Consider the following 9907-nt stretch of genomic DNA (forward strand, 5'->3'; position numbering starts at 1 on the left):
TCAAAATTTGTCATTGCACTAACCTTCAGTTTTCTCAGGTAAATGAGAACTTAGAAAGTAGTGTGCTGCATTTTCTCAGTTGAATTCTAAGTATAGACTTCCAGACAGAGGGTAAGATTGCCCCCTTTTGGAACTTTAAATTGCAACAGTCCAAAAAAAGAACTGGGTGCAAAGCATTCCTAATCCTTACTCAAGATATGCATCTCATCAGGGATTATTTGTGCTTCATATTGTTGTATTCCAGTGTTGTTATATATGTGGTTTCACATTTCTTATTAAAGCAAAAGGCATGAAAGAATTCAACTGCTCTTGCCAGCAACCACAAGGGCACAAAATCTCAAGTCAGATAAAGGTAAACATATGGGAGCCTCCAAGGAATGCAGTAGTAAAGATGGAACAGATGAGCACATTTGCCTCTTCTCTGCTCTGCAGGACAGAGCTCAGAGACTGTAATCTATAATTACAGTGTACCATAGAGTAGCATTGTGTGATAAAACTCACTAAAAGCTTAGTATTTTAAATTAGAAATTGTTTGGGACAATTCTTCTGATTCCAGATGTAATTAAACAGCAAAAGGCATCTTTGGCATAGTGATATGGTGGTTGGTTTTTTTTAAATTTGTCATCTTTAACCCACCTAAATGATGATTTTTCATCAAGTGTACTCATCCCCTAAAGGGATGTTCATGACCACAATCAGAAAGTGCAGAGGTAACCAGGAGTCTGGATGGAAACCTGTATTTTTGGCATTGCATTTGACATTGCAGTGCCATAATGATAAATATATCAATAATGTTTGTAACTGAAAGCAATAATTGTTTTTCTTTTGAAGTAGTTAATAATTAGAACAACTATAAATTAAGAATGTTTAGTCTGTTGCTTGACCACTATCTTTTAATTTTATAAAACTCATCTTTTATAATATATGATTATGTGATTTTATATGATTTTATGATTATTTTATACAGGACGTTCCTAATTTTGTTTCAAAACTAAAAAATATGCTGACCTTGTTTCAGTTCAATTTGTTACACATAACTTTGGCATTATGGCTCCAGTTCTTACTTATTTTTGCATGTATGGAACTGTATTTGTGCCCTTAAGTAGAGTGATATGAATTCCACCACTTTTGAAGACACAGCACTGTTTCAGAAGGAAGTATGGGCACAGTCAAAGCTGTGAAACCAAGTAATGCCTTGCCTTAAAGCCACCAATCATTAAACCAGTGTGCACCTTTGACAGCATTTTTACAGTAAGGTTAAACAGCCTCTGCTAATCTGAACATAGATGAACCCAGTGGTAAAAAGGCACCAGAAAACATTCTCAAATCAAGCAACAAAAGCAGTGAAGGTGCAGGTTGCTCAAGAACAGGCAAGTATTTTCGTGTAAACAATCCCTGATTTACTTGTTTTGATTTTTCTTTCTGAATTGTTCTCACAAGTGTCTGACCCATCCCTTTTGGACCAAAGATTCTTAAGATTCAGGTGGAGACAACCACCCTTAAACCTTTCCATGGATTCTTTAGGAAATGGCTTCAGCCTTCATAGCTGAACAAATATTTAGGCCAATGTTTAAGAGTAAGCTCATTGACAGAATCATTCTGTTTCATCATTGTTTTCTAGAATAATGATTATTTCCCAGGAATGATACTTTCAAAGCTATATTTCAGTTTTTAAAGACGAAAAAGCCATCACTAACATTTTTGCCTGTGATTAATTTTGTGGTATATTTAATCTTAGATATCAAACTTAAGGAGCATGATGAAAATGATCCTTATCACTCACATGTGTGTTATCTTTGCTTCACAGTAAATAGATTAACATACTACTGAAGATTAGGTATTTTGAATTTTTATGTTTTCATTAAAAAGCTGAATTCCCAGCTTTACTGAGTGAAACATAAAAAGCACCCAGTGTAACAAGACGAACAGCAATGTAACTTTCCAGACTATTTGTCCAAGTTTTTTAATGCCCTGTGTATGTCTGTTGAGGAAAAGTGAGAGTTTAAGTTGAATTATGTCCTTGCTACTTTCAAAATACTTTAACCAGTTACTTAAGCTGTAGCCAGTATGTCATGCATTCCAATACAGAACCTAAGAATCTATGTCTTTAGTGTCACTGTAAGACTTTTACCTAGTTTTACTTTCAGTGCCATGAAGTTAATCATAAGGAAGGAATGCACACTCTGATCATGTTAATTAGCTCACTAACTCTGACTTCTAAAGGGATCTCTTTAATGTGTCCTCAAGGATGCTTAAAAACCATTTTATTAAGAGAAATGCTTGGATTGCTCAACTGACACATTCATTAGTCTAAAAGGCTGTCATTAAGTAATCTGTAGCTATCATGATATCTATATAGAGAAGAGGAACACCACACACAAAAAAAAAAAAAAAAAGGCATTAAAAAAGAAAAAAGTGTTAGATGCAATAAACTTTTTTAGATGCTTCTTAAAGCTAAGAAAAAAAACCTCAAATGTTTACCATGACTCACAACTTTTTAGTGCATATATTTTCATCTTTGCCTGTTTCAATATAGATTGTTCTTATTCTGTCACCAAGTCCCTTACTATGGATTAGGTCCTTAACAGGACCTTTAATTCAGGCAGCACACTGGAAGCTTGGGTGGGATGCTGGCCAAATACCCCCATCTCCTGCTGCCACCAGGCCTTCTCTGCTAATTCTTCAACAGTACCTGCATGAGTAGCAGGTTCTACCTCTTTATAGGTAGGTTCTAAGGAACTCTGCTCTTTGTTCTCTCTTTGTTCTCAGGAAGGATGGAAGAAATCATATGTTAAACAAACCCAGCATCAGTTCATGGCACTTGTCACAAAGACAGGGTTACTTGTAGGACAGGTAGGAATTCTGTTTACATACTTGTTTAGATGCAAAAAACTCTCCATCATTACTAAATCTGTTATGGAACCTGACTGACCCATGTATGGGCTGGTATAATGCAACAGAATCTGAGTATTCTTAACAGAGAATTATTTGAAAATATTTGAAAGACTCTTTGTGAGTGTAGGAGAGAATGCTTATTATGTGCTTCCATAATCACATATTTCATCCAAAATTAGAATCTCTTCAGTAAATCCCATAACAATTTATGATTTCTCTAAAGCCATTCCCACACTCTCCAATTGTTCTTCAGGCAACTAAAAGGCCATGCAGCACAGAAACAGCTGTAGGCTGCAGAATGTTTTCATCTGACTTACTGGTGAGTTTCCACTGTTTTTTTCAAGCTGGAAAACAGAGGATACACAACTGGCCTCTCAAATATATCCAAATGCTGAAGACTGGTTATGACATATAATAAAATATTGAAAGATATGTTTTCAATACAAAGCTTTCTTGTATCTATTAAACATAAATTCAGCTGTCCTGCCTGTATTTAAAATTCCCCACATTTTTTTCTAATACCACTTAAAAGAGGTCTCACAGTCTTTGTAACAAGTCAAGCTATGCCACTTGACCCATAAATTCGGGTTGCAAAGCAGAAATTCTGTATAAGTGAGAAAAGAACATACTAGAATGATTATTATTAAATACTCTTCATAGAAATGTCAGTTTTAAGGGATGTGTTTTCTGCTGGTGTAACAAGTGGTCTGTAGTTATAATGTATACTAACAAATGCTAAGAGTACTTGGCCCAATAGAAGGCAACTTTTGTGACACATACCAAGTTTCTCCACATCCTAATGAGTGTCCTTTGATTCCAATATCTCTTTAAGGCAAAGCCCTTGGAGCAACACTTTGTATCATCCAAAAAATAGAGATTCAAAGAGGCATGGGGAAGTGTATTTGTAGGCTGAAACAGGGAGATAAATGCTGTATCCACTCAATATGAATTAACTTTCAAGCAGACCTTAAACTTTGAACTGTGAATTTTAAATAATAAAGCCTTTTATCTTTTTCCTTCCCTCTGAGTTGAGAAGCTCAATGAAAAATAAAGCAAGAAGTGGAAGAGAGGTCCTGTTGAGATTAGCAGTAAAGTTTCAACAATAATCAGCAAAATTTCAGTAAAGACACAGTGTAATTAGACATGCCATGACACTGAAATCACAGGAAATTGGTATTAATTCCTTGGTGAATTACTGGATATGTATATATATATATATATATATGTACATACATTATGTATTGACCTCAGTACAAAGTTTTAGGTAAATTCTTAGGAAACTTTCTTTATCATGAACTTAGAACTATTAAGCTATCTTTAAAAAAAGAAGCCAGTACCACTTCATCAAGTATGTGGGAAGAGTACAGACAAGAATGTCACATTACTTCCAAGACAGTCAATAAGATTGTAACACACATGTGCAGGCCAACCCCTTCCATCAGAAGGAGCAGTCTCCATGAGATTTAGTTACATGGGTCACTACTTATCTAGAGCCACTGACAAGACACAGTCAAATCATGTGCTTCCAGAGAAGATACACTCATGTTAAATTGTACAACAGTTTGTCATTTAAAAAGGCATCATAATCAGTTTATGAAACATGCAAAAAACCTTGCCTGGTGTAGTTCCCCTTAAGTACTCTGAAAGCTGGAAGTGCTGCTATAGCAGGCACATGAGTTTTGAATGGATTGCTAAGGAGTAGTGCCCAGAAAACACCCTGAGAAATAATTGTAGGTTAATAGCAGGTTTCAGAAAATCCAAATGTTCCTTTGGACATGGCAGTCTGAGTTCAGTAGCACAATGCAGAGTTCCTTAATCTTCCATTGGCTGGAGTTGATTTGTTCCAATAAAATCTGATCCAATAAGGTTTTTACTAATGCCAAAATTTACTTCTTCTTTAGTTATCAAAAACAAGCACACAAATCCCTTTTTTTTGCTGAGAATCAAAAGGATCAAGAGCTTTTTGTGAAAAACAGTTTGCCTCAGACTGTCATAAAATTCTATGCATACTCTTTCTGGAATGCCAATTTTTAGTACCAGGTTTGCTCAAGTGTAAATGCAGGTAAGCTATTGATATGAAGCTCCCATAAACTACCTCTTGAACAGTAGAAATGTAAACAATTGCAGAAATAGAAATTATAAACAGTCAGTCTTAAATATGGCAATTTTTTGTCATTAAAAGGCATTGACCACACAATCACACTATCAGAATATACTTGGATTAAAATATCAGCATATACTTGGAAGGTAAAACAAAACAAAAGTGCTTTCTTCCCTGCAAATAGTCAAAATGCCATTCTTCTTGTGAAATATTCCACATATTTAGAGAACAGGAAGGAAATAACCTGCCTATGCAACACATTAAAGGAAATGCAATTTTCATTCCTCAAAGATGAAAAATTGTGTTCAGAAATGCATATAGTAACCTGCTCATCAGAGAAGTGAAATATGTAAGAAATAATTTGAATACTTACAGTTTGCTTTGTCCCTCACCAGGTTACTGGTTTTTTTACTTCTGCTGTTATTCAAGCCTCAGCTGAAACAAACAGTCTTTGACAGGGATGCATTTCCTCAGAGCTGCTTTGTCTGTCTGCAATTCCCCAGATGAACTCTGTCCCAATAATTTATATCACTATCAGCATTCTGTTGCTCCCCTAACATTGCCAGGGTGTCCACTCTGTCATCTCCCACTTGCTGAGCTTCTGCAGGAAAGAAACAATAGATGAGAAACTGACAACTGATAGTATCCAACTACTCAAGGAAAAGCAACCTGAGACCACAAGGTAAGGCATTAGACTGTAATGGTACACTGTGGCACGTCATCTGTCCTCTAGTGGCATTTTGAACCCCCAGAAAAACTATAAAATATTGTCAATATGTTTGTGAGGACACAGTAACTCTGCAAAAGGATTTTTAAACTATCAGGACCGTGAATATTGTGCTCCTCTAAAATTATATTCTGTCATAATAAAATAAAATATTCTCAATTTCTCTTTACCAGGAGAACAGCAAAGGCTGGAATAATCCTGAGAGATACTATGGGTATGGCATAACTTTGCAATTATGTTGCATGATCAGAAACACTGTAACTGTACATAGTAAAGCTTCTGTTTAGAGGAAATAACATGAAACAAAGTTAATACTGTGATGAAGAGTAATATTCTGAAGCTTCCTAAATCTATTCTAGTGTATGAGAAACCTTGATTACAATAACTTCTGTAGTGAAACAAGTGAACAGAAGAGTTGTTACATGAATCTTCAAGGCAAGTCTTAATCAAAAAAAGAAGTTATCTGAATCATTAATAATTCTCCAAAGCCTACTGATTTAATACACTGGAGAATTTCATTCTATGTAAAGGAATGAATAGAAATATCTAAGGTTAAGGAAGTATTTGATTTGGATAGAGAGTTCAGATAAGAATTTAAATATCCATTAGAAAATAATCAATGCACTAACATCTATTAATAAATATAGATGCTGGAATAAAACTGCTGGAAAAGGCAGTTCTGCTACTATTTTTTTAGAGTTCAATAAAGGTAATTTTTATAGACAGGACTAAACACTTACTTATAGCCTCCTCTGGGATGGTATATACTGCTGCCAACTCAGCACCACTTCCTGACACTTTAAGAGAAAAAAGAAAGAAATGTTAAGCACAGTGGCTGAAGAAAAACTTAGGTGCCTTGATTTGTTTTTCCAAATTGGAATCTGATTGCAATACTTCAGATGACACAGTGTTTACAGCAGGGCATTACCTTTTTGAATTGCAAGCAGTGGTTTGGGATTTCTGCCCCCACCCTCCTTGCAGAATGCACAGTATCAGAATCTTGACATGTGAAGCATTTATATTAGAGGCAAGAAATAAACACTTGAAGACAGAAAGGGCATAAGGATATAAATCTATCAATGCTGTTAAATTCCTAAGAAAAGATTCCTACCTAATACCGCCCAAATATAATGCTCAGATTCCATAAGTGGTTAAGGACACAAAGCAAAGATACTATGGAGCCAGACTAAAACCACTTATCACCATGTCCTCATTCACACAGTAGTGTTGGAGAGCAAGGAGGCAAAATAATTATGGTTACAAGGCTTAAAGTATGACCTATGGATAACCCTAGCCAGTGAGATGCTATCCTCACCCCCTTGGGTAGATAGGAAGCTGAAGGAATAGAAAGGAGAAAGGAATCTGGTGTAAATGTCACTGAACCCATTCCCTAAGGAGAACTTATGTTGCTCTAAAGCTTTGTTTCTTTTACTTCATGAAGGAACTGGTAGAAGACAAAGTTTTTTGACAATATAAAGAAAACCCTCCCACAGTCATGTTATTTACACCCATTAATGCAACAGGTCTTGACATGCTAGAGATGCAGCAGGTATAGCTGGAAAGTCTCCTGTTTCTGGTGGGTAGCAAAAAGCAAAGAGGAGGCTGGAGTAGTTACTGCTTGGAGACTTTTAGAATGAAAAATGAAGGAAGGTTTTGAGGCACATACAAAATTGTACTCAAGGCCCAGAGTAACCCTCTTGGGCACTAGACCTCATAGGAATTACAGCTGGATGTCTAATAAATGAAGCCTTGAGAACCCTAGTTGAAGTATTTTCCAAGTACACACTATTTTGTCAGAAAATACCCAAACTGTTCCCATCACTGGGCAAGCCATACTTTTGCCATCGTATAGGTGGAGGGTCTAAAAGTATTTTACCCGTAGACAGAACAAAATCATTCACTTAGAAGTTCACAAGATTCTTGAGATCTTCAGCCAAAGAAGTTGAAAAGTGTTATATAATAATTCATTTTAGCAATAGGCCACAGAAAACACTGTAATTAATGGCAGGCTTAACTTTCAGGAGTGATTCAAGCTCACTTAGATTAGGCTTCTAAATCACTTATGTGAACCTGAAATTTTTGCTTGAGATGAAACCGATTTAAGGACAGAAGTGTAACTGAGCTTTTCTTAAACAAGCACTAAGTAATGTAACTAGGCTAGAAAATAACTAGTGAATAGTACTTTTTTAAAAATTAGAAGGGGCAGTTATGGCAGAATTTCCTATGACTTTAGATAATCCTCAGAAGCAAAGGAATGATACTGTTTTTAAGCAGCTGCTGCTTATAATATTCCCTTTCAGATCTTCACTTCTAAGTTGCAGCTCACAATGCAGCAGGGATACTCTGCTGACATGAGAAAATACTCGAGTCAGTATTCTCCTTCCCAATCTTTCAGCTGACCCAAGCAGCCTTTAATACTTCCCAGGCTAAGATGACTCAGCACTACAGCAAGATAACATTTTTTCATTCCTCTCTGAAGTTCAAATAACATTCAAACTGTCACTCCTTTCTAGCTCACACTTCAGCACCTCCCTGGCTCTCTGAAACACCAACAACCCAGCTTTGCTAAGGCTCAGACAAGAATGAGTCAGACACTGACATCCAAAGAAAGCAAAGATCTCCTGCTGTGTCTGTCATTCTATAGGAAGGCTCTGAGAGCAATTCTTCATTTCAGGCTCCCATGCCTTTTTCATCCAACTGTATTCCTAAGTAGAGTTTTCCCTTTTCAGACTCCTCCTGGAAGCTTACCATCTGCTGCAGGCAATCCAGAACTACTTCACTGGGTCCCAAACCAAACTCCTTTACTGAAATCAAGTCACAGGAAAGGCACTGGCTAAGCAGAAGTACTCTGTAGCTCAATGGCTTAAGGCAGGATTCAAACCTAAATATTTGAAATTACCACTGAGTTGCTTGCTAAGCAGGCTGTGCAGACAGCCAGCAGGGCTGCACATCCTGATGGCATTTACTTCATCTTCAGTGGACACGTTCAAACGTCCAGCAGCCAATAGCTGGGTGTCCCTGCTGCATGCACTCTCACTGACTCTGAATTCTTAACTCTGCTGGAGCATCTGATCAGTCCTAGCTATTTTTGGCTGGTATTCACAGCTCCAGTTGAGTAGACTCTGGTGAGTACACCTGGCAACACTGGCTCAGGACAAGGCTGACACAGACACACAACACAAACAGGAAGAAATGGAAAGAGAGCCTGGGTGTTATTGATATAAAATTGTATTTTTACCAGGCTAATAAATAGTGTCTGCTCATTCCTTTAGTTGTGTGGAAATGTCATTTTACAATGTCACATTCCTTAAGAGCACAGTTGGCATAATCCAGATAATGTACTTTAAATACAACATGCATTACCTTTCATTTTTATAAATTAGACTGCAACTGACTTAAGAAATAAGTAGGGGGAATCTGTCATCTTCACTTCTGATGCTGATTTAGCCACCATCATTCCTACCAAGCCAGCCTAATTGCTTTGGATTTGTGGGCTCTAAGGGAATAATATTACTACCAGTTTGGAAAAAATAACAACACTGACAGTGCTGACTTTTGATCAATCACCACCTAGCCAGGAATGTCTGTTAAGTGTCCCTTCTTTGCCAAAAATTAATGAGACAAAAATAAGTACCAGAGGCTGGAACCAACTCTGTCTCATCTGTATTCCATGCCACAGTGATAATGGAGGTTGAGGAAAGGGAAAAAAGGAGTGAAAGCAAAGATCAGTAATAATTGCAGCATTAATTTTTTCTTCATTATTAAGTATGAGCAGGTGCTGTCACCATATAAAACTCATAGTGGCTAAAGTGAATATAGGTAATTTTAAATTTCATTAAACAAAGTTTCAAACGTACTCAAAAATAGGAAAACAATAAATACATAAATCAAGACATTAATAATATTAATAAATTCCACATACACATGGACTTGAACAGAGAGAATCAGGAAAAGGATCTAGCTTTGTATCACAAAGAGATCTAAAGGCTAGATTCTGAAACAGCAAAAATTAACTCCATGTTTCCACTTGAGTGTTTCATTTTGTAGATCCTAGAGAATTTTCATGAGCTTACTCTTCCTCAGGAGCCCTCCACAGCTTAAGATGAGTTGCACAATACTGGTCCAAAAATTTTAGCTACAGATCAAAGACTTGTTTGCATGCTTTAAATGTAGTATGGCCTCAG

Source organism: Heliangelus exortis, chromosome 20, assembly GCF_036169615.1.
Source record: "Heliangelus exortis chromosome 20, bHelExo1.hap1, whole genome shotgun sequence".
Classification (NCBI taxonomy): domain Eukaryota; kingdom Metazoa; phylum Chordata; class Aves; order Apodiformes; family Trochilidae; genus Heliangelus; species Heliangelus exortis.